Raw genomic sequence first — 8,028 nt, 5'->3', positions numbered from 1 at the left:
TTTATTGGAAAGTGAAAAATCATCGTTTTGTTAAATTATTACGAAGAAAGTGCTATTTCCAAGTGTTTTAAACGAATCGATTACCTATATTTATTGGATTGTGAAGTGAAGTAGTAAGTACATTAAAAACGACTACGCTTTCTTTCACCGAACTCAAAAAAACTTTCTGTGAAGTCTTCATCAGTTGAGCTATAAAAAAAATGCAAATTTGTTGGTAAAACTATCAAAATATTCGTTGAATTCACCTAATTCATCTTTTATTTAGCAGTCGTTTCGTAAAAACTGTTACTATTACATACCCTGTTGATAAATCGTATACTGATTAGGATCCAATACGAAAACTTTGGGTATAAAGTATTGTATGAAATCATCAAAATAATAAAAAGCAGTAGGGTAATGTATCATGATCCGACCAATTTAGACTGTTTTCAAGGTACATCGCTTTTCGTGTCACATTTTCACCATCAATATTACATGGAATCCTAAATAAAATATATTTATCGGAAAAGTCTTTTTGTCTAGTGTACAAAAATAACAATTTATAGCAAATCCGACGTAAATTCATTTAATTATATCGTTTTTCCTGATCATAGATTTTGTACCATGATCGGACCAGGGTGAATCATGATCGGACCAAAAAATGTATCATAATCGGACAAGTGTGCTTTTGAGACTTCAAGCGATTTCCCGCTTCGCGTACTGGGCTTTACTCGCATGGTGTTTGGTTCGGGCTTGATAAATTAGATTTTATCAATTTTGTTCGTAATTCTTAAAATATTTTCGAGCATTTTGCATATTATTTCGAAAACGTTATGAATTTTATTTGAGTTTCAAATCCGGCTTGCTTATTCAATTTCTGGGTGTTTTTTCGTTTGCCGTTTCGTTTTACCGATAGCTTACTCCACCACTACAATTTTGAGAAACGATATATTACAAATTTGTAGTCCCCGAATAGTACTACAAATTTGCCGAATATTGCAATGATCTAAGTTTGTGACAGCTCATATTCAGTGCGATATTCAGCCAATGTTACTTATTACGGGAATTACTTTTCGGTAAAATATATATTTCACTCCCACGCTCACTTCACTTTTTGAGACCTATTCCCGATTCCATTTAAAGTGAGGTGACAGAAACTATCTCCGTGAAGTGAGATTGACAGTGAAGTGAAAATGAGAATAAGACAAGTGAAATGAGTTTCCCAGCACAAAAATTTTTCTTCGAATTTTTTTTATTAGAGAAGACCAGATCTCGACGTTATATACGTTTCTAAGACATTTGGCATACAAAAAAATTCGATATCAAACAGTTCATGAACTTCATCAGTCAAAAAAGTCAAAAAACTTTGGCCGCTTTGAGGCACCACTTCCCGAAGATCGATTGAGCTGAAATTTTGTATGAGGACATTTTTCGAGAGGACAAAGCTTTTAAGTCCTACCGCTAAACTTAATTCAAAGATCAATTTTTTATCTTACGTTTCATTAGCCACAAAAATTTGTTAGTCTCAAAGAGAGTTTCGTTAATGAAAAATAAATTTGCTATATATTAACATTAGATCACAAATCAATCGGATTTTAAACCTTCCTCATCTTCTTGAACTCACTTCATTGTTCAAAATGGTCGTGAAAAAAATCAACGCAAAACGTCACTATTCTAATTTTCATTTCAGTGATTTGAAACTCATAACCCAGACTTCACAGCAGTTGTCACTTTGCGCGACGTTTTGTTAACCTACGTGAGTCCCGTAGTAGAATTGTGTTCACTTCACTCTGATTTCACCGTAAACTCTCCCGTAATAAGCACCAATGATCGCGGTAAATAGCATAATGTATATTATATAAATTTCACTCAAAATTTAAAACGTTTTTTAACATTTTACTTACTCGAGCCAAACTTTCTCACTAAATTGTTATAATAGTGTATATTGCTGACATATATGTATTTATTGAAAAATAATTGGTGTCCATTCTGCTAATGAGCAATTCTCGCTGAAACCGTCCCACTGGTGACATGAGGTCTTTCAAAAAGGATATTTTTATGTCTAAATGATTGAAAGCAGCGAAAAAATGAGAAAACCATTTTGGTTAGTTCATATTAAGTGACCCCTCGGGCACAAATCGGTTAAACGGTTTTTACAAAAATTGTTTTCTGAGCAATTCTTGACCTTTTTATTGATTTATTTCTCTTAAATTTGTCATTGAACCTGCAACCAACACATCGTTTTCAAGAGGAATGATAGAGCTTTCATTTGAAGTAGAAAAAAAAGACCGCCATCTTGGATCTCGCCGCCATCTTGGATTTCATCAGAAAAACGTGTTTTTGAGCAAGTTCGCAACCACCGATTTTGAATTTGACATCACCATTGGAAAGCTGAAAAAAAAATGCTTTAAGATACATTCAGAATATTAGGTGAGCATTGAGTTTAGCTTGATCTATTTCTTGTTCCAAAAAGTGACAAAAATAGACCAAAACGTATACCAGTTTCAATTTTTTTCAATTTATATCTGGTATAAAACAAAATTTACACCACCGGTGCAGCAGTGAATTTGAGTTTGTTCCAAAAAAAACAAGAGGGTTGTGTGCAAAGCCACGACCGCAAGGATGAAGTAGAATACTTTTACAAGAAAGATAACCCTGCTGCTTGCGTATCAGTCATTTTTTCATTTGTTCTTCAATATCGAATAAGATTCCAATCACATCTTGGCGTTATCACTGACAGTGCGAATAAAGTATTCCTTGTGATAAAATAAACATTGAAAGGCTGATTTAACACTCAAAACTAGACGACTTATGTGTTGTCGAAATGAGTCAACTTTTCATTGAATGAACTAGTGCACACTATTGCACAGAGACTGCATTTCTCTAAAGTGCCTCACTGCATCAGCTGCTATCGATGCTGATACCCGCTAAGATGTTGCTAAGGGAGGACTGCTGTTGTCGCTGTCTAGAACTATTATGAGCGGCTTCGACTGAAACAGGCTCTTATATAGGGATGAAAAAGCTATCGATAGTTATCGATAGTGGTAGGAAATCATTGATAACTATCGATAGCCATTTCAGTCAATATTTTCCATCCTTACTCTTATATAGACAAACAGCACATTCAAATTGCAAGATCTATGTTTCTGTCAACTGTGCTTGGGAAGCAATCATATTAACGACCAATCAGATCAATCGAATTTTGCGCTTCAACAAGAATTGACCGTTTTCATTAATATAGTAAGTGACTTGTCATGATTTGGACTTGACAATTTTTGAATTTTGATTATGCGAAAAATTAATGTTTATGCTTATAATGAAAGCTTTCCGGATGTTGTGCTCATGACTGAAGGAAAAGATAATTCAGTACGTTCTGAGACACGGAGATGAAGCCAAATGTACATCTGCTCTAAATTTCGCCAGGTATCCAGAACGTTCTGCTCCAAATTTCGCCAGGTTTCCAGAACGTTCTTTTCATTGGACGCATTTGTTAGCATTTCACTAAAATGCCCCACTGCATCAGCTGGCCCTGCTGCTATCGATGGTGAAATCCGTTGCCACAGCTGTGGTCGCTATTCGCTGCCATTGGTATCCGCTGCCCTGCATCATCTGGCCCTGCTATCGATGCTGATACTGCTGCTGTATCCACTGCACTGCTACAGCGGATAAGATGCCGATCACATCTTTGCGTTATCACTGGCAGTATGAATAAAGTATTCCTTGGGGGAAAATAAACACTGAAAAGCTTGACACTCAAAACTAGACGATTCATGTATTTTGAACGCCAGCTTTCCAGAACGTTCTTTTCATTGGACGCATTTGTTAGCATTTCACTAAAATGCCCCACTGCATCAGCTGGCCCTGCTGCTATCGATGGTGAAATCCGTTGCCACAGCTGTGGTCGCTATTCGCTGCCATTGGTATCCGCTGCCCTGCATCATCTGGCCCTGCTATCGATGCTGATACTGCTGCTGTATCCACTGCACTGCTACTGCTGCTGCTAAGGGAGGACTGCTGTTGTCGCAGTCTAGAATTATAATGAGCGGCTTCGGGTGAAACAGGCTCTTATATAGGCCAAACTGCACATTTCAAATGGCAAGATCTATGATTCTGTCGACTGTGCTTGGGAAGCAATCATATAACGACCAATCAGAAGCCGATTTTTTCGTTTTGACAAGACTTGACTATATTCAACAGTATAATAGTTGGAATAATAAAATTACAATTATCTGCATTTGGAAAGAATCTTAGAAGATTTTTCAATCTATTGCTGCAAGAACGAAGGAAATCCATCGAGTACTAACAGATTTATTAGCATTTGAAATTGGACATATTTTTCACTTTTTTCGGTTTTAGATTTTCATTTCACATCCCTATGTAGCCGAACTTCCTGTGAGAAGTATTCTACTTCAAAATAGAACAAAACAACGATTTGGACCACCTCTGAAGATGCCCTTAGTGGTAGATTTGGTTTGTGCGCTTTGGGCTGTCCGTATATTCTGGGGCATAGGGCATTATATTATATGTAGTTGGTCTTGTTGCGGTCTGTTTGTCGATAAGATTTAGGTTGAGCAACCGTTTAGCAAATTCATTGTTAATTCTTTGATATCAAGATGTTGGATGGCGTGATATTGTGAGATATGTTTTGTCCCTTCATCAGATTGGTTTTATTACCTTTATCAGATTGGACTGCGATCACATCTGGGTTTTCGCTAAAAAAATGTTTTGTAGTTTTCGTTGCCTTTTCACAGAATTTCGTCAGTTCGTCCTTCTGTGTCTTACTTTACGAACTAATTTCATTTTTTTGTCATATTGACTTACATTTTAAGTTTAGTAAAGCGGGCAATGTATGTAGTTTTTTCTAATTCTAGTCACACCTTCTATTCCCGTTCATCTTCGCATTCCCGCGAAACTACATACATTGCCCGCTTTACTAAACTTTTGTGTCTTGTTTTTGTAGTAGTGGATATAGTTTTGAACTGAATTCACTATTGCGCACCTTGTGCGGTCCTGGACAATAATAGAAAAAAAACGAACATCGCCAAAATAAACGAAAATTGTTGTCTTGGTGCATGAAAGTTGTTCGGTAAAAATTGATTCAAATGAGTTTTGAGTTTAGATCAGTACTTGGGCGATGTGGATTTTGATTCTGGGATAGTTTTAGCACAGACAAACAGACGTGCCTCTTCGAACAAAAATTTTGAAAAATCTTCGTCCTTATTCGAACCGTTACACTCATGCGCCACCATGTGAGCTTATTGCTTACTAACTTATGTCGTTTTCGTTTTCGCGGTGAAGCTACCCCGCGGACTACACTTTGTCCTATCACTGTTTTTTTTACATTTTCCGGACTATCCCGGACTACCCTTTTTCTGTCCCGGACAGTCCGCGCAAGAAACAGAGTGCAGTTTTGAAGACACCAACACATTCACACGTATGTGTCAAAATAAAAAAAAAATGTGTCAAAATCGGTTTGCTTTGATTATTGTTCTTCGCGTGTCGAACATCAGGTTGAATTTTATTTATTTTATTTTGTTATTTTGTGATTTTTCAGTAAATTGGCAAACTTTTCGAACAGTAGCACAAACGCGATAAAAGACAATGGCGATAATGACCAAAACAAAAGTGACAGCTACCTTTGGTATTACGCACACCATTGCAACTGCTCGGGAAGTTGCTTATAGCGACCCCAGCGGCATTATTGCCCACTAAGCAAAATTTCAAAATTATCGTTATTTTTCTGGTCGATGAAGTCGTCATCCAGTGGCACGTCTGTTTATCTGTGGTTTTAGCATGATTTAAGCCAATAAAAAAATAAGAAGAATTTTTTTTTGGTGGATATTACCCCTTAAATGCATCCAAATGATATATTATGAGATGCGATAATTCTTATGCCCTAGTTGTTTATAAACAAACCTACTCGCTGGCAATTTTTTTTCTAATATGGCCGATTCTGCTTTTGACATACCGTTACACCATGTCTTTATACATCATGATTGAAACATTCTCCATTCCTTGTTTAGCAATAACGTAATAAAGAAATTTGACAGCTCTACCAGTCAAACTCTAACTGTGATGGCGAAAAAAGTGAAGCTACTCCGTTCAGAAGTGTGCGTGTTCAAAGGAGAGTATTCCCGCCGCGTCAAAAACGGACATCGTGCGGCACTTTGTGGACGCCGGGTATGCCCGTTCCGGCATCTACAATATCTTGACACTATTGGACAACGATCAGAGCATCGAAAGAAAGCCCGGTTCCGGACGGCCAGCGACCCTGAGCGACAAGAAGCTTCAAGCGATGCTGAAGAGGAAGACCGAGAAAAAGTGCCTTAATCGCTGCGTGCACTTGGCCGGGAAGTTGGTGCATGCGGTAAAACAGTGAAAAAGTATCCGGAGAACATGGACATGCATGTCAGGAAGCGGCAGTCCCGTCCACTGGTCTCGGAGCTGCAGGCAATGACGCAGCGACAGCGGTTGAATAAGATGGTCAAGTCGATTTTCCCGGCGAATCGCGACGTGGCAGTGGTGATGGACGACGAGACCTATCTCACCTTGGATGGCAACGATTAGCAGGGCACTTCGTATTTTACCTCCCCCACGAAGGATGTGAGCACCGAGGTGTAGTTTATTTCACCGACCAAGTTCCCCAAGAAGGTGCGGCTGTGGCTGACAATCAGCGAGAAATGGATGTCAAAGTTGCTCTTCCTTCGCTCCGGGCTGGTCGTGAACGGGGAATTTATAGTACGAGGTGCCTGCTAGAAGTTGCGTCGTTTATCAAGAAATGCCATAAGGGCGAAGACACGGTGGCGTCGGCATACCACTCGAAGCGATCGTTGGAGGAGATGAAGTGAACCCTGATGCCTCTCAATGTGTCACCTTTCATGTTCGTTTGGCTCACAACATTCTCTCCCTCTGAGTATTGCTACGCAAGACCGGCTGAGACCGTTCACCATAATCAATACGGCACAAAATCATATTCGCTGTTCCGGTATGTCCCAGTTAAGGCCTAAACACAATCGATACGTTTGCGTTGCGTTGACGTTAATTTGACAGAAAATGTATGGGCTAACTGTCAAATTGCCGTTAACGCAGCCGCAACGTACCCATTGTGTATAGGCCTTCACGCTGTATGGAGACGGGAAGCAAGTCGAGACTTTCGTATTTTTAGATGATGGATCGTCATCGTCGTTGCTTGAAGAAGAGATCGCGGAACAGTAGGCTATTGAAAGCGAACCTGGCAACTTATGGTTGAGCACGTGAAGCTGCTCACTAATTTAAAAATTCGGGAAGGCAGCAGCAGCGAACCAGTCGTCAGTAAAACTAGGTTGGGTGGTGCGTGTCTGGAGGAAATTCGGGAAACAGAGGGTCCAATGAACAGTTTCACAGTACTGATCGTAGCGAGATCGAGACAAGATTGCAGTGTGTATTACCGCTCGTGGAAAGCTGGATTAGTTACTACGCAAAAAAATGTTTCGTATTAGAAAAGACTGAAAATTGTTCCAAAAACGTCCCAGAATTTCGTTAATGCCGTGTTGTTGGCCAGATGATGCAACCAGTTACAGGATGATCTATCTGGAGAATGATCGGTTCAGTTGCACCTCGATCGATTAATCGTCTAGAAACTCTAGGTCGAATCGTCTAGAAACGCATCCCATAGGGACAGCAGGCTAGATCGGAGAAGTATCAATTTCCCCTCAGCGAAGGCAGCGAACTGAGCACTTCGAAACAGATAGTTTTCTGCGTCGATGTAGTTCTTTTTCTGTAGATTCCCAGCCACGCAGGCTTTCTTGTAACAACTGCGTTTCGAATTGCTGATGAACCGCCACGCGTAGGCCGTCACGCAAGAAATTCTCTAGACGAATCGCTTGTTCACTAGGCTGGGTGTACACCAGTAGATGCGATCTCAGTTCTGCTTCAGTGGTCTTAGCAGAAAACAGGTTTGTTGGCCAATCTCCTTTCTGAAGGCGAAGGAATTCTGGTTCCCGCAGCCATATATCGTTTGTCAGGTTTGGTACTCCTTTCCATCGTCAGCAACATTGTGCTTGGTCGGTA

Source organism: Wyeomyia smithii, chromosome 1 (genome assembly GCF_029784165.1).
Source record: "Wyeomyia smithii strain HCP4-BCI-WySm-NY-G18 chromosome 1, ASM2978416v1, whole genome shotgun sequence".
NCBI lineage: Eukaryota > Metazoa > Arthropoda > Insecta > Diptera > Culicidae > Wyeomyia > Wyeomyia smithii.
The sequence above is the reverse complement of the archived record's forward strand: the minus strand, read 5'-3'. Positions refer to the sequence as shown.